This window comes from Dama dama, chromosome 4 (genome assembly GCF_033118175.1).
Source record: "Dama dama isolate Ldn47 chromosome 4, ASM3311817v1, whole genome shotgun sequence".
NCBI classification, from domain to species: domain Eukaryota; kingdom Metazoa; phylum Chordata; class Mammalia; order Artiodactyla; family Cervidae; genus Dama; species Dama dama.
Window position 1 is genome coordinate 54,007,199 of NC_083684.1, and position 23,899 is coordinate 54,031,097.

The window sequence follows — 23,899 nt, forward strand, 5'->3', positions numbered from 1 at the left end:
GCAGTGAGGTGTCACCTCACACCCAGTCAGGATGGCTGTCATCTGAAAGACCACAAGAAATGTGGGCGAGGACAGGGAGAAAAGGGGAGCCTTCAGACACAAACAGGAATACATGCCCATAGGAAATGGAAGCCTTTTACCTGTGTCACCACATAGCTTGCGGCCAAGACTGATCCCTTTGGCTGTGACCTCACGCTAGAGCAAAGAGCAGGCAGGCCTTAGCCACTTTCACCAAGGAGCCCTGGGGCTGTCGGTGACACCAGAAGCTTTTGCCACTGAGGACACCCCAAGTCTTCCTGCATGCGAATCCCAGCTGACGGAACTGCGAGGCATCAATGCCTGAGCCCTCAAGAGCAGGAGCTGATGCTACAGCTTCATCAGACACTGGCAGTCACCTACGGTGTGAAAACCCATATCGCTGACCAGAGGATGTGACTGCCTGTTGACCTGTGAGATGGACCTAGCCAGTGAGGGACTCGTCACCCCATCTTCTGTCCTTTGCACGTCCATTCTGCCTGCATTTCCCATAGCGGGAGCTGTCACAAGGATGTAGTCTTGAGAGAGTAACTTTGTTGCTGAGACCATCTGGACTGAATACATGACTGAACCCAGTAAAGGCCTCCATATAAACATTTTAAGATTTGGTGGGTGGATGTGGAGACCTACTTGGCTTGCGTCCACCCAGGATGAGCTTTGTAATTAAGTTTCTTTGTTCAGTTAAGCTGCCACCGACCAGTCTGTTGTGATCTGCCTCTTTCTTCACTCTCTTCTGGGGACCAGTTTATGAATCACTATGTTGGTACTAAGAAATGGAATGAATGAAATGGAACTTGATTAAAACTAAGGTTGTAAAAAAAAAAACCACTAAGGTTGTAATCCAGTACTACAAAAGTTGGGTGGGCCAAAAGGACTCCCCGACTGTCCTGTCAGCTCTGTTTTCTCTAGTTTAGAAAAAATTTAAAAGTCAAAGATGATAATAGAAATCTGACCTGCCATCACTTTGAGCATAGGTTAGGCAGACTGATACAAATGAAGATTGACAGAGTCAGGGTCTCTTCACTGGGGACCCAAAGCCTTTTTACACAACAGTGAGTAAAAAGGATCAGTGGTGGAAAGAGAAGTTTCCAGATCTCCTTGATGTGGGAGACCCACCCACTGGGATACCAGAACCCAGTGAAGTCCTGACATGAACTGTAGTGAGATTGAGAACATGAAGGGCTGATGGGATTACAGAAGGTGGAACATTTAAACAGGCAGTAGGTAAAGAAGTTGTGTCTCCTTCACCTGAATGCTTTATGGGAAAGGATGTTACCTCAGGTCATGAAACACACCACCTACCTAGTGTTAAAAAAGTAAAACTTGCAATCGAATCCTGTTGGAGACTACAGTTAAGAATGTAAGGTTTGGTTGAAATAGTGTGAAAGTTTGGAGGCGAACAGTTACGTTTCAACAGCCTTTATGTAAAGTGATTGCATCTCCTTTACCTGATTGTGTTACAGGGTGGACATTATGTATCTGACTTGGAAATGGTACCCCTACCAAGTACCATAAAACAGAAGGCACATACATTCACCCTTCTACATTATTAGTTGAAAATGCTGAATAAGAATGAGTAACATTGCATGTCCCAGGGGTGATTCATTGGAATAGAGAATTTCCGCTTGAGAGGCAAGCTTGCTATTCCTTTAAAAAAAATATCTATTTGGCCACATTGGGTTACGTCGTTGCACATGGGATATTCCTTGTGGCGCACAGACTCTAGTTTCAGCACTCTGGCTTAGTTGCCCCGCAGCTTATGGGATCTCAGTTCCTCGACCAGATATTGCACCCATGTCCCGTGCATTGCAAGGGGGAATCTTCACCACTGGACCACCAGGGGAGTCTCAAGCTTGCTATTCATATTAGCTGGCTAATGGATACACTGGAAACTGTCCCTTTGACTAAAGGATTTGAAATAATCTTGGGACCTGAAATAGCCATGGTACCTTGGATGATGAAGAAATGCTCTAAGGGGAATGGCTGTACTTAGAAGAATACGTAACAAAATGAAAATGGTTTATACCAGAACATGCTGCCTGGGGGATGCAAGGAGGAGGTATGATCAGGCAGCCTCTTTAACCCCGGGACTCACTTTGGAACCATGCGAGGACCCACTGGATTCTATCGTGACATGGATAGTGTTGTATGTGTAGCTCAAACTGGCCAACGAAGAGCTGCTAGATCTGTGGACCACAATTCCAAGGTAAATGGACAGCATCTCACTTGGAAAGACCATCACTCTGATCAAAAGAAGTTAAAAACAACCTCAGTGGGCTGCACTGCGTGCATCTTCCTAGCAGGATAAAAGTATTAAACAGTGGTAAAGGTTCCTGCATTTCATTTTTTTTTTAAATTATGTATTTGACTGTGCTGGGTCTTAGTTGTGACATGTGGGATCTTCCATCTTTGTTGCGGCATGTGAGATCTAGTTCCCTGGCCAAGATGGAACCTGGACCCCCTGCATTAGGAGTGTGGAGTCTTAGCCACTGGACCACTAGGGACATCCCTGCATTTTGGTTTTACTGGCTCATTGGCGGTGCCCAGTGGCTTGGCTGTGTGGTCAGGCAGAGGGGCAGTGGTTACCTGGCCTCTGAAAGGATACTGAGATGAGGCGTGGCCCCACAGAAATCACTATGGGAATTTGAAGGGTGTATTAAAATAAGACCTATCCATGCTCCCCCACTCTTACAGGTTTGCAAGATGTTTGGATTCAACATGCTGATATCCGTGTGCTTGCTTCACCTCAGTCTATGAAATGAGTGGGTCTGGAAGCACTGCTGCGCTGCAGAGATGGACTGAAACTAGATCTGTTCATCTTGTTCCCTGTGAGACAAGCAAAGCTAACAAGAGCTCTCCATCTGCCAGCAAAGAGACCGAGACTGCAGGTGAATATGTGGCCTTTGCCTGGGAGGAAAACCTTGATCATAGCTGGAGTGTGAGATGTGACTACACATGCTGGGAACAGGGATGGTTGCTAAGCGAAAAACTGTACTATAATTTATTATTCTTTTTGATATTTACTTACTTGGCTGCACTGGGTCTTAGTTGCAGCAACATGAGATCTTTGCTTAATTGCCCCGAGGCATGGGGGATCTTAGTTCCTTGATCAGGGATTGAAACCGCATCCCCTGCATTGCAAATCGGATTCTTCTTTTGTTTTTTTGGCTGTGCTGGGTCTTGTTGCTTTGCATAGGCTTTTCTCTAGTTGGGGCGAGTGGGAGCTGCTCTTCATTGCAGTGCTTGGGCTTCTCACGGCATTGGCTTCTCTGGTTGTGCAGCACAGGTTCTAGACCCCGGGGCTTCCTTAGTTGAGGAACACAGGCTCAGTAGTCGTGGCGCATGGGCTTAGTTGCTCCACGACCTGTGGGGTCTTCCCGGACCAGGGATCAAACCCATGTCCCCTGCATTGCAAGGTGGACTGTCAGCCACCAGACCTCCAGGAAGTACAGGAATGAACTCTTAATCTGTGGGATCTGATGCTGGGTCCAGGTCCATCATGTCAGAACCACGTTAAAATTGTAGAACTCCTAGCTGGTGTGTGAGAATTGCTTGGCATTGGGAAAACCCACACACAACCTGGAGCCAGAAGTGAAGTACTGAAGTTAGAGGAGAAGCAGGAGGAGTTTTCTTTATGTTTGTGTGTGTAGGAAACCCCAAAGAGTCAGAAGTTCAGAACTGATAAATCCAGTAAAGCTGCAGGATATGGAATCTGCAGATATTAGGCACATCTCTGTAAACAAACCACAGATTATCTGGAAAGAATTTTAGATAGCACTCCTCTTCCCAGCAGCAACAGAAGTAAAATTCCTAAGAATGCACTTAACCAATCAGGTGAAAGACTTGTACACGGAAATTTATAAAAATCAGGAAATAGGTGAAAATCAAAGAAGACCCAGTCAAATGGAAAGGTAACCCATATTCATGGATTGGAAGAATTAATATTGTTAACTTCTTTATACTTCCCAAAGTGATCTGCTCTCCAGAAGTCACCTCACGAACATAAAAGGCACTTTTATGGCTCATCTCAGGAAATGCCAAGGGTTTTATGCCAAGAGCTCTGTGCCAGGAGCAGGAACCAAGACTTCATATGTATTTCTTATTATAAATAACAATATCACAATTTAAGTGCCCAGGTGCTTGGAAAAGAGTACAGAGTGAGAGAGAGCGAGTAAAGTCACCCAGTCGTGTCCGACTCCTGGCGACCCCGCAGACTATAGCCTACCAGACTCCTCCATCCATGGGATTTTCCAAGCAAGAGTACTGGGGTGGGTTGCCATTCGTTCTTCAGGGGATCTTCCTGACCTAGCGATCAAACCTCAGTCTCCCGGATTGCAGGCAGACGCTTTACCGTCTGAGCCACCATGGAACTTACTAAAGAGTACAGAAGTTCAGACAAATCAGAAAATTGCAGAACGGGAATTATGGGCTATAAGAAGTTTTGAAGGAGATTCCAGAGGAGGTGAGCGCCAATTTTGGTTCTTCCCGATACAACATGTCCCATTTTCCCCTTCAGAAATCAGCTGTTAATTGAGTTAGGCTCCTCCTACCTGAAGTTTGAGAGGCATGCTGAATTTGACCAGGACAAGAGTGAGCAAAAGTACATTGAAAAGTCCGTGCATAACAGAGAGATGAAGAGAGGAAAAGACAGGAGACGGTCTCTATCGGAAGGTTGAGGATGGGGTATGGGTAGGAGGAGGGACTGAGATACATGAAAAAGGGCTTCCCTGCTGGTCCAGTGGTTAAGACTTTGCCTTCCAGTGCAGGGGGTCCAGGTTTGATCCCTGGTCAGGGACCTAAGATCCACATGTTTTTCAGCCAAAAAACCAAAACATAAAACAGAAGCAACACTGTAACAAACTTAGCACAGACTTTAAAATGGTCCACATAAAAAAAAATCTTAAAAAAATAAAGGGGGAGAAATAGTAATAAGGGAGAGTATAAAAGACAGAATAGAAACAGCTGGATATATGGAGCAGTGATAGCATATCGGTGGGAAGGGCCAGCACTGACTCAGACTTGGATGTTTAAAGTGAAGACAGTACAGCTGACCCCACTCAAGGTGATGGCAGTGTCTTGTATGTGTGCGCAAGGCAGGCTGGGGAAGGAGGCCACTTGGAGGTGAGTGGTTAGAGGGACCAGCTCATCACCCACCTGAATTCAACTCACTCTGGAGTATGGGGAGAGCCTGCGGTACAGGGGGCTGGGGAACGTGGTATTCTGCATAGAGATGAGGAGGAGGGAGGACTTAGACCTCAGCTCCTGGTTCAGAGGGAAGAGGAAGAGAGAGGGAGAGATTTTACTCAAGAAAGCTAGCAGGGAGGGAGACAGGGCTGTTTCAGGGTCCGGATAGATTTTATACTTGTGTGGCTCTCTCTGACAGCGCTTTTTAAACTCGAATGTACCTTTTAGTTCCCTGGGGATGTTTAAACTGCTGATTTTGATTTCATGTGTATGGTGATTCCGTTGGCTGAGACTCTGCCTTTATAGTAACAAGCTCCAAGGTTAACACAGATGCTGCTGGTCCACAGGCCACAGCTAGGCTCTGTGGTACATTTTTATAATGGTTACCACATTATCCCTGTATTTCTGTGACTTAAAAATGGTCCTTTTGTTTTTCAGACTCTGAGTTTCCTAAGGCCAGTGTTTTCTTTGAAGCTGAACCCAGAGGCCAAGCCACAATACAAGGTAGGTACTCTACAATCTTGCAAATGATTACGTTTAAAAATACGGTCATTTAAATTTGCACGTATGACGTATCAGAAAGTATACGTAGTCTTGTGTGTACAGAACTTTATGCAGTGTACTTGTTACTGAACCAGACTTGGGTCTGCTTGCCCAGTGCGCAGGGAAGCCAATCTTTTGCCACTGGTTTGTGGTGAAGGAAAATACAGAGTTTATTGCAAGGCTCTGCAAAACGAGGCCATGCAAGGAGCATGGGCAGCGGGAAGCGTTTGTTAAGATGGGGGTGAGGGAGAGGGCTGCAGGCATCAGCTCGTGGACATTCTTCTGACTGGTTGTTGACAGGGTGGTATTTGAGGAGTTAACCTCGTCAACTTTCTCATTCCGACTGGTCCAAGGTCTACGTGCTTATGGTCAGCATGCGGTTAACTACTTCCACCTGGTGGGGTTTTAGTATCTGCAAAACAGCTCACACATATGGCTCCAGATATATCACCCATGGCCCTTTAGGAGGACAGAGAGGCCCTTCATTTCCTTTTATGGGTAAACTGTTTATTTTGTTGTCGGTTTTTGTTTCTGAATTTTCTCATTCTCTGATTAAATTTGCTCTTTGGAACTGAGGGAAGACTTAGGAGGCTAAAGCTCTCCTGCGAACAAGAGGCAAGGGAAATGGAGGCAGGACCTGTCTCTGGGTGGCAGGGAGGGGGAGCCCTGCAGGTTCCTGTCAGTTTCATAATTATTGCCTTGTTCCTGGTCCCACCTCATGAACCCGGACACACAGCACCCCATCTTCAGTTCTGGGTATCTCCCACCTACGGGAGAGGCAGTGGGTGGTGGCTAGCCTTCTCCAGGTAGGATCACCTGAAATGGATCTGCCACCTCTTTCATTAAATCTTACTACCCGTGTCGGCTTGAAATGCACAACATGAGAGTTGCAAGTTAAGTTTTTATTTGGGTCAAAATGAGGATCATAGCCTGGGAGACAGCACCTCAGACAACTCTGAGAAACTGCTCCAAAGAGGTAGGGGGGAAGGTCAGTATATATGTGATTTTGATGAAGGGGAAGTACGAGTTGATCAAGCACATATTTTTTCTAGAAGGTTTCTACTAGTCTCATGAAGCTTTTGCTAGTCAGGAGGAATAGTCGTCACCATGAAGGATTTTAGTGCTTTTCTGGATATGGGGAGACACAAGAATTGGGTTCATAAAGTCAGTTCCTGAAAATATCCAACTATTTGAAGGCCTATCCTGCCAGTTTTCCCCGAGAACAGAGTGCCTCATTTCTTCCTTCCACCCTGGACTCCCTTCAGGGGCTGCTGAAGGTCAGTAGCAGCTGCAGCACAGGACATAATCCTTGTAGAGGTAGATGGCAAGCGCCGATTTGTAGCTGACACCTGTCATTTGACTGCTTTCTGCTAAATGTGGTCATAATTGATGAATTTAATGAATTAGGAAATAGACAAAGAATATTGCTAAATTGATCCAGGAGCCATCAGGTGGCCTGGGGAAGGAAATAGTGCTGGGGAGGAGACAGAATGTGGTCTGAGGGAGGGAACGTGATGAGATGTGAAAAAGGCAGACCTCAGAATTTCGGCTTCTAATTGGCATGTGAGGAGCTTGGAAGTTGCCAGTCAATCCTAACAAAAAATAAGAAAGACGAACAGGTTGAAAAGCCAGCAACTCTTCCTGAATGCCTGTAAGAGAGGGGAGGACACAGGGCATACTGCTGCCCCCAAGACTGGAGAGAGAGACAAATATCAATCGGTGACGTCATTGCTTGCTGGAACAGAGACAGGGGAAAGCATCGTGGGGACCAGCGCTGGGGCAGGAAAACCTAAACTGTAGCTGACAAATTGTTAGAGGATAAGTGTGGACAGTCTGGGAGTTAACTCTGAGGAGGACGCAGTTATAACGGGGCATCTATGATATTATGGAATTTACCTGGAGGAGTTTGACCAGATTCCCCACATTAAATGTGGAGGAAAAGGAAATCCCCTTTGCTTCCAGCTTGGGGAAGGGAAAAAAACCTTTTTTTTTTTTTAATGCTGCATGGCTTTTGGGATTTCAGTTCTTCGACCAAGGATTGAACTCAGGCTATGGCAGTAATCACTAGGTCACCAAGGAATTCCCAGAACTATTTTGAAGTATGCTAGAGCGCTCTCTTAACAAGACCTGCCCTCAGGCAGCTGAGCTAACCAAAGCTGAAGCTGCTAGGGTATTATCAGAGTATCACTAACCTGGAGGAAGAAAATATCTAACTTCAGCTGGCTCAAGCCTCATGGGTGAAGGGAAATGCCCACTCTGGCCGTCTTGTGCAACCTAAGGGGGTGGAATCTGAGAAATATTTGTGAAGTTTATAGTATAGAATCACAGACTTACAGACCTAATCTTAGGACTATAGAATAATACTTCTACCTCCCCCACCTAACTACTACATGACTAAAGCATCTTTGGATGCAATTTTAAATGGGACTTTTAAAAAACTTTATCTTGTGATACTTATTAGTGTAAAGAAATGCAATGGATTCCTGTATATTAGTCCTACAGTCATTAGTAACATTAATAGCATTAATGTTATTAATCTTGTATAACATTAATCCTGTATATGTATCCTACAGTCTTGCTGAGTTCATCTATTAGTTATAGTAGTTTTTGGGTGGAGATTTATGCAGATAGTGACAGTCTTACCTCTCTCCTTCCAAACTGAATACCTTTTATGTCTTTTTCTTGTGTGATTTGCTGTGGCTAGGACTTCCAGTACTATGTTAAATAGAAGTGATGAGAGTGGGCATCCTTGTCTTGTTCCTGAATTTACTGGACAGACTCTCAGCTTTTCATCATTGAGTGTCATGTTGACTTTAGGTTTGTAATAAATGTTCAATAGCTTTCATTATGTTGAGATATGTTCCCTCTATGCCCACTTTCATAAATGGAGATTGAATTTTGTTACATGTTTTTGTTACTTTTTTTTTTAGTCTATTGAGATGATCATGTGATTTTTTTTTCCTTTAAAATCTTGTGTATTACATTGATTTGTGTATGTCAAAGCATCCTTGTGACTCTGGAATCATGGTGTATAGTTCCTCTTGATCATGTGTATAGTGACTCTTCATCATGGTGTATAGTTCCTTTTTATGTATTGTTGACTTTGGTTTGCTCATACATTGCTGAAAATTTTTGCATCTATATTCATTAAAGATATTGCCCTGTGATGTCCTTTTTTGTTGTAGTGTTTTTGTCTGGCTTTTGTGTCAAGATAATGGTGGCTTGTAGAATGAATTTGGGGGTGTTCCCTCCTCTTCAACTTTTTGAAATAGCTTGAGAAGGATCGTTGTAAGTTTTTCTCTATATGTTTGGTAGAATTCCCCAGTGAAGCTGTCTAGTCTTGGACTTTTGCTTGCTGGGGTTTTTTTAAAAAATAGATTCTATTTCACTTTTAGTGATCTGTTCAAATTATCTGTGCCTTCTTTATTTCAGTCTTGGTGGATTGTAAGTATCTCGAAACTTGTCCATTTCTTCTGTGTTGTCCAGTTGTTGGCATATAACTTCACAGTATTCTCTTGTGACTGTTTGTATCTCTGTGGTATTAGTTGTTATTTCTCCTTTCATTTCTTGTTTATTTGTGTGTGTGTGTACATGCACAGTGGGGCTTCCCTGGTGGCTCAGAGGTTAAAGCGTCTGTCTCCAATGCAGGAGACCGGGGTTCGATCCCTGGGTCAGGAAGATCCCCTGGAGAAGGAAATGGCAAGCCACTCCAGAATTCTTGCCTGGAGAATCCCATGGACAGAGGAGCCTGGTAGGCTACAGTCCACAGGATTGCAGAGTTGGACATGACTGAGTGACTTCATTTTCACTTTCACTTTCATATGCACCTGCTGGGTCCTTTCATTCTTGGTAAGCCTGGTTAAAGGTTTATCAGTTTTATTTATCTTTTCAGAAAAACTATCCCTTGGTTTCATTGACCTTTCTATTATTTTTATCTCTGTTTAACTTACTCTGAGTTTTCCTTCCTTCCTTCTGCTGACTTGGGCTTTGTATTTTCTAACTATTTTAGGTAACAGGTTAGGTTAGATTTTTTTTTCTTGTCTTGAGGAAGGCCTGTATCGCTCTGGACTTCCCTCTTAGGGTTGCTTTTGCTGCATCCCATAGATCTTGAAAAATTGTGTTTTCATTTTCATTTGTCTCGATGTATTTTCTGATTTCCTTGTTAATCCATTGGTTTTGGTTTTGTTGTTGTTGTTGTTATTTTTAAGCAGCATGGTATTTAGTCTCCATGTTCTTTTCCTGTTTTAATTTCTTATAGTTGATTTCTAGCTTCATACTGTTGTGGTCAGAAAAAAATGCTTAATAGAATTTGTATCCTATTAAATTTGTTGCTTGAATTGATCTCTTACTGTATTGATCCCTGTGTCATTAATAGTAGAGCCTTTGTCTTAAGGCCTATTTTGTCTGAGTATGGCCACCCTTGTTTTCTTGTCATTTCCATTTGCATGGAATATCTATCTCTTCCCTTTCTGTCACTTTCAGTCTGTGTGTGTCTTCTGTCCTAAAGTGGTCTCTTGTAGTCAGCCTGTTGAGAGTCTTTGTTTTATATCCAATCAGCTATCCTATTTCTTTTTTATAGGAGCAGGTAGCCTATTGACATTTAAATTATTGATCAGTATTTACTTATTTCAATTTCATTCCTTGATTGCCAATTGTTTCTGTAGTTTTTCTTTGTTCATTTCTTCTTTCTGTTTTTCCCATTGTGGTTTGATGATTTTCTTCTGTAGTATGCTTGGATTCCTTTTTTTGTCTTATCTGTTGTAGGTTTTTGATTCGTAGTTACCATGGAGTTTCATATATGTTGACCCATAATTATACCTCTCTGTGTTAGTCACCTAGTCGTATCTCTGACTCTTTGCAACCCCATGAACTGTAGCCCGCCAGGCTTCTCTGTCCATGGGATTCTCCAGGCAAGAATACTGGAGCAAGTGGCCATGCCTTTCTCCAGGGGATCTTCCCAACCCAGGGAAGATCCTGGTCTCCTGCATTGGCAGGTGGATTCTTTACTGTCTGAGCCACCAGGGAAACCTCATAGTTATACCTACCTGCTTAAAACAGATAACTATTAAATTTCAAACACATTCTAAAAGGTCTACGTTTTTTCTCCTCTCCCTCACATTTTGTGTTTTTATGTCATATTTTATATCTTCATGCTTATCCTTTTGCTGTTTATTGTAGTTACAGTTGCTTTTGCAATTTTTTGTTTTTTCAGTCTACATACTGGCATAAGTGATCTTCAATCCTTACTATATATTTGCCTTTCTTGTTGGAATTTTTTTTCTGTTGATGCTTATTTCTCTCCATTTAGAGAAGACCCTTCAGCATTTTTTTTTTTTTTTTAGAATGGGTTTAGTATTGCTGGATTCTTTTAGTTTTTGCTTGTCTTGAAAATTCTTTCCGTCTCTTTCCATTCTAAGTGACAATCTTGCTGGCTGGTGTATCCTAGGTTGTAGGTTCTTCTCTTTCAGACTACCATGTCTCTTCTTTCTGGCCTGCAGAGCTCCTGCAGAGAAAGCCGATAGCCCTGTGGGGATTCTCTTGTATGTGACTCTGTGTTTCTCATGCTGCCGTGGGAATCCTCTTGATCTTTAACTTTTGCCAGTAGGTAACGGTTGTGGTTGTCCCAGGTCTAATGCAGGGTTCTGGTGTGGAGTGGGTAGAGCCCAGACATTTGCCCAGCGGGGAGTGGGGCTCGTGGCATGGTGGTTGCCGGGGTCCCAGTGGCTGTGCTGGGCCGGAGGCTCGGGCTGCATCTGTGGTGGTGTTGGAGTACCAGCAGCGGCCACTGCTGCCCCAACTGGACCGCCCCCAGGCCCTCAGGTTGCCTCTACATCTCTAGACCAAGTCTCTTCTCAGGACTTGGCTGCCCTAGATTCAGTCAAGTCGTGGCATGAGGTCAGTGGGGCCAGGGTGTTCACTCAGTTAAGATTGGGAAATGTGGCCACATAGGCAGAACACTCTCTGGCATAAATCACAGTGATATATTTTTGGATCTGTCTCCTAGAGAAATGGAAACAAAACCAAAAATAAACAAATGGGACCTAATTAAACTTCAAAGCTTTTGCATAGCAAAGGAAACTAAACAAAAGGAAAAGACATCTTTGGATTGGGAGAAAATATTTACAAATAATGTACTGGATAAGGAGTTAACATCCAAAATACAGAAACAACTCCCACAGCTTAATTTAAAAAAGAACCCCATCAGAATGAACAGAAGGCCTAACCAGACACTTCACCAAAGAAGACATACAGATGGCCTGCAGGCGTGTGAAAAGATGTCCTGTGTCACAAATTATCAGGGAAATGCAAAGCAAAAACACCACATGTTGGTGATCTGGCTGTCATCCTTTGGCTCAGCAGGTGTGGGGATGGTGGGACTGTGAGTGGGTGACTGGACCGGGAGGGTACCTGCAGAGACCCAGTACCTGAACGTTTGGGACAGTGAGCGATCACTGTCGCCCAGCCCCAGGGTCACTACCAACGTTGAGCTCCAGGTGGCGCCATTTGTATATAACATGGAAAATCCTGCTCAGCGATGGTGTGGTCCTTTCTTCCATATGCTGTGGGTGGGCAGCTCTCCTCCGCCCCCTGCACAGGCATTGCTGCTTCTCAAGTTCACGGTGGATAAACACAAATGGATACAGGCTGAAACACAGCCAACTGGTTTCCAATGGGGATGCTCTCTTGAAGTTCCCAGCATTGTTGCTCAGGGCGGAAGACTCACACCTTACCCTTGATGTCCAATCAGGAGGAGGGCTAGATCCCGAGAGGCATGAGCCAGGCAAAGGATATTTTAGGCCAAAATAATAAAATTTAAATGAAAATGGAGTTTCTCTTTGGAAGTATTAATGATAATAACTGACGTGAAAAAGTAGAAAATCTGAATAGACCAATAACTGAATAAGTTATAAAGGAAGTAAAAAGATCTAGACTCTGAGAAAGGCATTAGACCTTAGATTTTAGATTAGGTCTAAATGCATTAGACATTAGATTTATTAACCAATTCATTATGCATTCAAAGAAAGAATTCCTAGGTTATAGAAAGTGGTCCAGAGAATACAGACACTACTCAAATCATTTTAATTATTAGCATAATTCTCATAACAAATCTAGAAAAGCAAAATAGAATAAAATCTAGGTCAATGGCACTCATAAATGGAAGGAAAATTTCCAGGTAAAATACTAGCAAATTGAGCTCAGCAATGTTTTGGCAAGTACTCAAAATAACTGATAGGGTTGCTTTCAGAAATACAGAAACACCATGTTAGAAAGTTTGTGAGTGCATTCCAGCACATTCACATGTTGAAGATGGAGTAACACTTTGATCATCTTGAGAGATACAGAAATGTTGCAAATTAAAGGGAGAAGTCTGAAATTCAATCAGCTCCTCCCTTTACTGTTCTTCCAGCTGTAGGGACAGGAAGCTGGAGCACAAATTCATCATTTTTTAAAAGTTCGAGGAGAGAAGACAGCTGAGGGTGTCTGAATCCTTAACTGCCTTGACTGCAGATGGCAAAAAAGGGAAAGCCACAGAGATGGGAGAGCTGTGGGGAGAGAGAGGAACGGGGAGGTGGGAGAGAGGGTGAGGGACACTGGAAAAGGGATTGAGGCAGAGACCAAGAGCAGAGAGGAAGGGTCAGAGAGAGGAGATCCTCAGAGACATTTCCTCATCTGAAAACCATGATTCTGACGATTGCCAGCTGTAGAATTGAGTGCTTAGTCATGTAGTATCTACATGATTTCATCAATTCTGAGCTGCTGTTTTCAGCCTCTCTGGAAATTGCATTTATCCTATAACTGAGGGTGTCTTACAGTTGCTCTGTGTGGAACAGCAATCACAATGTCATCATCCTTGCCTGACTGTTGTTTCCAACAATGTGACTGGACCACTGCAATTTCATACTATTTAAGCATAAATATTTTAAAACCATTTGAACAAGGAATTTGAATTTGTTGTCTGGAAACTCTTCCATTGACACATGGTGAAGGGAAGAAAGCTGAGCTTGGAAGCAAATCCATGGACAGTAGTTGAGCATTCTAACAAATGTTCCATCAGTTATGCTCTTGATAGCGCAAGGACAATATTTATGGGAAAGCAAAAATGTTAATAACTCTAAATCAGAAAATGAGTCAAAATGTTTGCAGTTTACTTTGAGATGCACTGATGGGTGGATACATGTATATAAAGCAAGTCCAGGAAAAAAATTCTAGTGGGACAACCTTGGACCGATGATTCCCCTCTGGGATTCAGTCTCCTCACATCTGTGAAACAGGAATAATAATAATTAATATCTGCCTTGTGGAGTCATGAAGAGCAAATGAATTAAAATGTATACAGCTCATAGAGAAATGCCCTGCCTTGTGGAGTCATGAAGAGCAAATGAATTAAAATGTATACAGCTCATAGAGAAATGCCTGGCACATACTGAGCACCATGTAAACATTTTATATTACTTTTAGAAATTCACAATGTTCTGTACATTATTTTTATTCCAAATGAAACAGACTGAGTTGAAGTTTTTTAAAGAACATGTTGCTTTTCACTTGCCACCTTTCAGTACCTTAAATTTTTTGTTACTTTCATGTATTACTTTATTGAAAAAAATTTTAATCATGGCTATTTCTATTTCTGGAGAGCAGAAATATCTAATCTTCTTGGGACAGACCTTCTGTCTTCCAGAAAAGCCTAAAACGACAGTTTAGTGACATGAGCTTACAGCAGGTATTCACCCCTGACTGCTAAGTTTGCAGAGATCGGTGTAAGGGACAGAGGTCTTCTGGGAGGAAAGGGATTCGCTCCCAGACTCCTTCACTTTGAGATACAGAAGTTTTAGAACACTTCTGTTAAACTGGAATGGCCAGATTGCAGTCATCTGTCATGAAAAGGTCAAGGGATTTCTATAGGAAAACTCACCGTAACGTGTACGGGTGTGTGTGTGGTGGTTGGACACAAGGTGGCTTGACTAGTTGGAGGATTTGTGTTCCTCTGTGAGGGGTATAGCAAGTTGATTTCCATGTAAGGGGGAAGGTAATTATTATATTAACCAATAGGACCGCCACGATGAAGGACCACAATCTGACTGGCATAAACAACAGAAGTTTATTTTTCTTGGTCCTGGAGGCCATGAGTCCAAGGTCAGGGTGTTGGCAGGGTTGACTGCTGAGGGCTGTGATGGAGTTCCGTGCCTCTCCTACGAGCCCCTGGCTTGCAGGGGTCTACAGGCAGTCTTCGGCATTCCTTGGCTCGTTCAGTGCTATCAGCTCATCTCTGCCTTCATCTTCATGTGTCACTCCCCGTGTGCACGTTTGTCTCTATGTCCAAAGTTCCCTCTATAAGGACGCACCCCAGGTAGGCATATCCTCTGAGTCAGAAATATTTGGCACCGAGAAGTCACCGCCTGGGTATTTATGTTTATCTGGACTTGAGAGATGAGAAAAAGAAATCTCAAGTTTGTGTACTTTTTTTTTCCTGTTTTTAAAATTAGTTTTATTATGTACCTCTAGTACCTTCTCAGTTTTAAAATTTTTTGATTGAGGTATTGGGTTTACAATATTACATAAGTTCCAGGTGTACAATAGTGATTCATAGTATTTAAAGGTTAGCTAATTATAGTTATAAATATTGGCTATATCTCCATACTGTATAATATATCCTTGTAGCTTATTTATTTTATACATAGTAGTTGTACCTCTTAATCTTCTACCCCTTTCTTGGCCCTCCCCCTTCCCTGCCCCGACTGGTAACCAATACGTTCTTTTGGTAGGAACATAGAACAAAACTGGTAACCCCTTTATATTCTTTATATCTGTGAGTCTGTTTCTTTTTTGTTATATTCACTAGTTTGTTTTAGATTCCACCTATAAGTGATATCATACTAGATCTAAGAAAATATTGCTACAATCCATGTCTAGGAATAAACGTTTTGCCTATGTTCTCTTCTAGGAATTTTATGGGGTCATGTCTAATGTTTAGGTCTTTAAATCATTTTGAGTTTATTTTTGTATATGGTATGAGAGAGTGCTCAAGTTTCATTGATTTACATGAAGCTGTCTAGCTTTCCCAGCACTACTAGCTGAAGAGACTGTCTTTTTTGCATTGTATCTTCTAACCTCCTTTGTTGAAAATTAATTGGCCATATAGGTGTGTGGGTTTATTTCTGGGCCGGCTGTCCCGTTCCGTTGACCTGTGTGCCATCACCACAGTGTGTAGGTCACTACAGTTTTGTAGTAGAGTCTGGAGTCTGGGAAAGGCTGTGTCTCCTGCTCTGTTCTTTTTCCTAAGGATTGCTTTGGCGACTCTGGGTCTTTTGCGTTTCTGTATAAATTTTGGGATTATTTGTTCTGCTTCTGTGAAAAATATTTTAGGTATTTTGATAAGGGATTGCATTAAATCTGTATGTTGCTTTGGTTAGCATGGCTATTTTAACAATATTAATTCTTCCAGTCCAAGAGCATTGGATATCTCTATATTTCTTTGAATCATCTTCAGTTTCCTTTATCAGTATTTAATAGTTTTCAGTATATAGGTCTTTTGCCTGCTTGGTTAAGTTTATTCCTAGGTATTTATTTTGTGTGATTTAATTTTTTTTTTTATTTTCCCTTTCTGATATTTCATTGTTAGTGTAAAGAAATGCAACAGATTTCTGTATATTAATCTTGTATCCTGCGATCTCGCTGAATTCATTTATTAGTTCTGATGGTTTCTGTGTGGATGCTTGGTAAAGAGCATCATGTCATCTACAACAGTGACAGTTGTACCCCTTCCCTTTCTATTTGGATACATCTTTTTTTTTTTTTTCAATTGTTCTGTTGCTAGGACTTCCCATACTATGTTAAATAGAAGTGGTGAGAGTGAGCATCCTTGTCTTGTTCCTGAATTTGATGGGAAGGCTTCTAGGTCTTCACCATTGAGTCTTACATTTGATTGTGGGTTTGTTGTAAATGGCTTTTACTCTGTTGAGATATGTACCCACTTTGGTGAGAATTTTCACCATGAATGCGTACTGAATTTTGTCAATGCTTTCTCTGCATTTTTGAGATGATCCTGTGCTTTTTGTCTTTTCTTTTGTTGATGTGTTGTTATCACATTGATTTGCATATGTTTCAAATCTGGAATGAATCCAACTTGATCATGGTATGTGATCCTTTTTATGTATTGTTGGATTTGGTTTATTAATACTTTAAGGGTATTTGCATCTATATTCATCAAAGATACTTGTCTGTAATTTCCTCTTTTTGTAGTGTCTTTGTCCAGTTTTGGTATCAGGGTGATGGTGACTTCATATAATGAATTTGGAAATGTTCCCTTCTCTTCAATTTTTTGGAGTAGTTTGAGAAAGATAGGTATAACTTTTTCTTTGTATGTTTGGTAGAATTCCCCCAGTAAAGACATATGATCTTGGATTTTTGTTTGCTGGGATTTTTTTTTTTTTAATAGATTCCATTTCACTTCTAATGATTGGTCTGTTCAAGTAACTTGCTGCTGCTTTACTCAGTTTTGGCTGGCTAAGTTTTTTAGAAACTTGCCCAGTTGCATTATTTTTTTTTTTTTTTGGGCTGAGAATTGTACATAATATTCTCTTAGGATTCCCCCCTCCCCCGTGGCATCTGTTGTTATTTCTCCTCTTTCTTATTTTATTTGGGTTATTTCTCTCCTCTTCTTGATGACCTAGCTAGAGGTTTATTGATTGTTTTTCTTTTCAAAAACCAGCTCTTGGTTTTATTGATCTTTTTTATTGTTTTTAATCTTTATCTATTTCCTCTCTGATCTTTATTTCCTTCCTTCTGCTTTTGGGCTTTGTTCTTCATCTTCTAGTTCTTTTAGGTGGCAGGTTAGGTTGTTTATTTGAGATTTTTTCTGTTTCTTGAGGAAATCCTGTGTAGCTATGAACTTCTTTTTTAGAGCTGCTTTTGCTGCATCCCACAGACTCCTCCTGCAATGCAGGAGAGCCTGGTTTGATTCCTGGATTGGGGAGATTCCCTGGATAGGCACCCACTCCAGTATTCTTGGGCTTCCCTGGTGACTCAGATGGTAAAGAATCCGCCTGCAATGCGGGAGACCTGGGTTCAATTCCTGGGCTGGGAAGATCCCCTGGAGGAGGGCATGGCAACCCACTCGAGTATTCTTGCCTGGAGAATCCCCATGGACAGAGGAGCCTGGCGGGCTGCAGTCCACGGGGTTGCAGAGAGTCGGACGCGAGCGATTGCACAGAGCGACTGAGCACAGCACACAGACTTTAGTGAAGCGGTGTTTGCATTGTCGTGTCGAGGTGTTTTCTGATTTCCTTGATTTTATCATTGACCCATTGGTTTTTTAGTAGCATATTACTTAGTCTCCATGTGTTTGTTTTTTTCCCCCATTTTTCTTTAAAAAAATTTTAAGTGTCAGTATTCCTGCCTGTGCTGGGCTTTTGTTGCTGCGTGGGCTTTTCTCCAGCTGCAGCGAGCGGGGGCTGCTCTGGTTGCTGGGTGCGGTTTCTCTGCGGCAGAGCGTAGGTTCCAGGGCGCTCAGGCTTTGGTAGTTCTGGCTCCCAGCTCTAGGGCACAGGCTGACAGGCTGTGGTGCTTGAGCCTCAGCATGCGGGATCTTCCTGGATCCGGGGTGGAACCCGCGTCTCCTTCCTTGGTAGGTGGATTCTTTACCACTGGGCCAATGGGAAAGCCCTTTCCCATTTTTCTTTCTGTGGTTAATTTCTGGCTTCAGACTATTGTGATCAGAAAAGATGCTGGAAATAATGTCTATCCTCTTAAATTTGAGATTTGGTTTGTGACCCTTTTCATACTCCCTTCTTCCACATTTAGTGACTTTGTTCTATTTAACATCTTCATGCTTATAATTTTGCTATTAATTGTAGGTATAACCATTTTTATAATTTAAAATTATTTTTAAAAATCTATATACTGGCTTATTTAAGTGATCGTCAATTCTATATATTTGCCTTTCCTATTGTAATTTTTTCTTTCCTGTAGAAAATTTTTTCTTTCCTTATTTCTTTTCTATTTAGAGAAGTACTTTCACTGTTTTTTTTAGGGTAGGTTTAGTGTTGCTGAATTCTTTTGGTTTTTACTTGTCTGACAAATTCTTTACCTCTGGTTCTATTCTAAATAATAATGTTGCTGGGTAAAATATCCTAGGTTGCAGGTTTCTCCCTTCAGGACTTTGAATATATCATACCACTCCCGTCCAGCCTGCAAAGTTTCTGCAAATAAATCAACTGACAGACTTGAAGGGCTTGCCTTGTAACTGACTGTTTTTCTCTTGCTGCCTTTAGAATCTTCTCTTCAACTTTTGCCATTTTAATTATATGTCTTGGTGTGGGTTCATCTACTTTGGAACCCTTTGTGCTTCCTGTACCTGAGTATCTATTTCCTTTCTTAGGAACGTTTGGGAAGTTAGAGACATGATTTCTTCCAGGAAACATTTTCTATCCCCTTTTGTCTTTCTCGTCTTTCTGGAACCCCTATTATGTGTAGGTTGGCACACTTTATATTATCCCATAGATCTTGTTTACTTTTTTCATTTGTCTTTGTCTGCTGTTCTGGTTGTGTGATTTCCATTATTTTATCATCCAGATCACGTATTTGTTTTGTATCATTTAGTCTCCTATTCATTGCTTCTAGATTGGTTTTTACCTTGGCAGTTGAATTGTCTAATTTTGATTGGTTCATCTTTATACTTTTTACTTCCTTGTGAAAGTGACCTGCACTTCTATGATAATCTTTCTTAATTCCTGTAGCATTTTTATTACCTCCTTTTTGAGCTTGAGGTCTAGTAGACTGGTGAGGTCTCTTTCATTACTCTTTCAGAGGATTTCTCTTGTTCTTTTAAGAGCAGTTTCTCTGATTTTTCATTTTACTTTTTCTGTCTCTATAAATTTAGGAGAAACAGTTATCTCCTGTGGTTGCGAGGGGTATTTTAACGTGGCAGCATCCCTGTGTAGACCGTGTGAATCCAGTTTTATGGTGCAAGGGCTGGTTTTGGTAAGGATGCCAGCCACATCTTTCCTCAGAGTGTGGTGACTGTTCTTTCCTTGACTGGGGTGTTACTGGCATTCTGGTGTCCAGAATCTGTGCTGGGTGCTGGGCAGGGCCTCGTGTTTGCTGTGTGGCTGTTGCTGCCCTGTGGGGGACAGGACCTGCTCCCCAGTTGTTGGATAGATGCCCTGAGGGTTAGGTTCTATCAGGCTCTGTTGCCCTTGAGTGCATGCCCTGCCCCAAAGGAGGTGACTGCTACAGCAAGGAGCCCGGTGTGAACCCGCACATCACGTGTTCCGCTGTCTCTGGTGCTGCTCAGAAGCCGCCCCAGTTCATGTACCTTTCTCTGCTGTGTCCACCCCAGACCGAGTGCTAGGCTGTGGTGGGGGCCGGGCTGTGGTGAGGATCTGGCTGGGGCTTAGAGCCAGGGCACTGTGGCTGCAGGCATCAAGGTGGCTGTGCTTCCTCTGGGGACCTGAGCTGCGTCCCTGGCAGACCTCTTCCAGGACCTGTCTGCCCCAGATCCGGCTCCAGGTGGTGGTGCAGAGTGGGTGGAGCATTTGCCCCTTTGGGTTGGGAGGTGCAGCCAGGCGCAGGTCTCTGCCCTGACTGGTGTGCAAGCCAGCACGCGTGCACACCTCGTGAGTAGAATCTAGGCTTCTCCAGCCCTCTCTGTCCCAGCAGACTTCCCAGCATGCACGGGCTCCCTGTGGTGACGCTCTGCCCGTGTGGCCCTCCTCCCCCCTACAGGTCACTCCCGGGGGCACCAGCCCTGTGCTGACGCTGCCCCCACCTTCGCCACCCATCCCACCTGGCTACACGGAGAGCTTTCTTGCAGCACTGGTTGTATGGGAGATCTGTTAGTTTCCTGTGAGAACTGTCCACATGTAGATGTATTTTGATGTGTTTGTGCGGGGAGGTGAGCTCCCTGTCCCCTTACTCCACCGTCTTTATCCCTCCCTCACTACATCTTTACCCATTCATCTGTGATGGATATTAGATTGCTTTCACAGCTTAGCTACTGTAAATAATGATGCTGCTATCAACACTGAGATGCATGTTTCTTTCTGAGTTAACGTTTTTGTTTTCCTTGGATATATACCCGAGAATGGAACTGCTGGATCGTATTTTATCTCCAGTTTTAGTTCTTTGAGGGAATCTCCATACTGTTTTCCACAGTGGCTACACCGATTTACATTCCTACCACAGTGTACAGGGTTCACTTTCCCCCACATCCTCCCTCAAACGTGTTATCTGTGATCTTTTCTATGGTAGGCATTCGGACAGTTGTGTGTTACACCGCATTGTGTGTGTGTGTGTTAATGTTCACCGGAGCACAGCTGCTTGACACTGTCGTCTCAGCCTCTGCGGTACAGCCTGGTGGGGTCAGCTGTGTGTGTACATACGGCCCCTCTTCTTTGGATGTCCGTCCCATCTAGGGCCCCACAGAGCGCCGAGTCGGGTTCCCTGGACTATCCAGTAGGTTCTCATTGGTTATCTAGTTTATACATAGTGTCAATAGTGTATATATGTTAATCCCAATCTCCCAATTCATCTCACCTTGTTTCATTTTTAAAATAGCTTCATTGAGATAGAATTCACAGGCCATAATTGAAACATGTAAATTATCATATGTGAAACGGATTGCCGGTCCAGGTTGGATGCATGAGACAGGGCGCTCGGGGCTGGTGCACTGGGGTGACCCTGAGGGATGGGATGGGGAGGGAGGTGGGAGGGGGTTCAGGATTGGGAACACAGGTACATCCATGGCGGATTCATGTCAGTGTATGGCAAAACCCACCACAATATTGTAAAGTAAATAAATAAAACTGAAAAAAGAATTCACAGGCCGTAAAATTCAACCAGTTAAAGTGATCAATTCAGTATTTTTTTAGTGGATATGTGAAACAGTCACAGTAATCAAGTTTTGAACATTTTCATCAACTCAGCAAGAAACCCCATACCTTTAGCTATCACCTAGTAGCCCATCCTTCTCAGTCCTAATCAACCAAGAATTCACTTTCTCAATATATCTATTTGGATATTATGTACATTTCATATAAATGGAACCCTACAATATGTGGCCTTTTGTTTTCCCCTTTTAACTTTTTATTTTATATTGGAGAATAGTTGATTATCAGTCTGGTGTTAATTTCTGGTGTGCAGCAGAGTGGTTCAGTTGTAACGTGTATGTGTCTGTTCTTCAAATTCTTTCCCGTTTAGGTCGTTACATGATCCTGGGCAGAGTTCCTGTGCTGTACAGTAGGTCGTCATTGGTTATCCATTTTAAACACAGCGGTGAGGGCTGGGGAAGGGGAAATACATACATACACACACACATACATACATACGTGTGTACGTGTCCATCCCAAATTTCCTGATTATCCCTTTTTCCACCCTTCACAATATGTTCCTTCTGTTTTCTATGTAAGTTCATTTGTATCATTTTCTTTTAGTTTCTGTATATAAGGGATATCAAACAGTACTTCACTTTCTTTGTCTGACTTACTTCACCTACTGTGATAATCTCTGGGTCCATCCTTGTTGTTGCCAATGGCATTATTTAATTCTTTTTAATGGCCGAGTAATATTGCATTGTATAGATGTACCACATCCTCTTTATCCATTCCTCTGTCAATGAATATTTAGGTTGCTTTCATGTCTTGGCATTTCGTTTTAAAGATTTTTTTGGTGATTGTTGTGGTCCATTTTAAAAGTCTTTATTGAATTTATTGCAACAGTGCTTCTGTTTTTTAATGTTTTGGTTTTTGGCTGTAAGGCACGTGGGATCCCAGCTCCCTAACCAGGTATCAAACCTACACCCGTTGCATTGGAGAATGAAGTCCTAACCACTGGACTGCCGGGGAAGTCCCTGGCCTGTTGTGTGTGGCTTTTTTCTTTTAACCTTAACATATGTCTTCAGGGTTCATTCATGTTGCAGCATGTGTCAGCCCTTCATTCCTTTTCATTAATATTCCCTTGTATGGCTATATCACCTTTAGTTTATCCATCCATCCGTTAGTGGACGTTTGGATGGTTTCCAGTTTTTGCTACTATGAATAATGTTGTTGTACATGTTTGCGGTTTGTGTAGATAGTTTTCTTTTCTCTTGGGTATATTCCCAGGAGTGGAATCATTAGGTCATATGATAACTCTACGTTTAATCATTTGAGGAACTCCTAGACTATTTTGAAAAGTGGCAGCGCCTTTCTACATTCCGTCCGACAGTGTATGAGGGCTGATTTCTCCACATCTTCACCAACACTTATCTGACTTTTCAGTTATAGTTACCCTAGTGGGTGTGAATTAGTACTTTATTGTGATTTCGATTTGCATTTTCCTGATGACTGATGTTGGGCATCTTTTCATATGCCTGTTGGTCTTCTGTATGTCTTCTTGGAAAGATGTCTGTTCAGATGCTTTGCCCATTTTTAACTGGGCTTATTTACCTTTTTATTGCTGAGTTGTATAAGTTCTTTATATATTCAAGATATAAGTTGCTTTTTAGATATATAATTTGTGAATATTTTCTCACATTGTGGGTTGTCTTCCCTTTCTTTACTTTCTTGATAGTGTCCATTGATGCACAAAGGTTTTTAATTTTGATGAGGTCCAGTTTAGTTTTTCTTCATTATTTGTGTTTTTGGTGTCATATCATATCTGAGTTTCATAGTTTTTGCCCTTACATTTAGGACTTTGATCCATTTTGAGTTAATTTTTTAATATGGTTTAAGGTGAAGGCTGAACTTTATTATTTTGTATGGACTACGCAGTTGTCGCAGCTCCATTTGTTGATGAGACTGTTCTTTCCCCATTGGATGATCTTACGGCAACCGTGTGGAAACCCAGTCAGCCAGACCCCAGACACCGTCCTGTCTGCAGGTGTCTTCACACACTGCACTGTGAGCCCACGAGGTCTCCACAGTGTGTGGCTTCTTCTTTGTCTTTGGACATGGAGTGTCTTATTTCGGTGGGTTCCAGTGGCCTCCTGTCGATGGTTGTTCAACAGCTAGTTGTGATTTTGGTGCTTTTGCAGGAGGAGATGAGCACACATCCTTCTACTTCACCATCTTGAACCAGAAGCTTTCCTTTGTTCTTGCTCTTAGTGCAAAAGCATCCAGTCTTTCCCCATTAAGTATGATGTTAGCTTAATGTTTCATAG

The 23,899-nt window shown here is 42.4% G+C and overlaps 1 pseudogene; it reads right to left on the reverse strand.

Moving 5' to 3' along the window:
* Positions 1-23,899, reverse strand: part of LOC133055091 (galectin-10-like) — an 86,043-nt pseudogene that overhangs the window by 43,847 nt on the left and 18,297 nt on the right.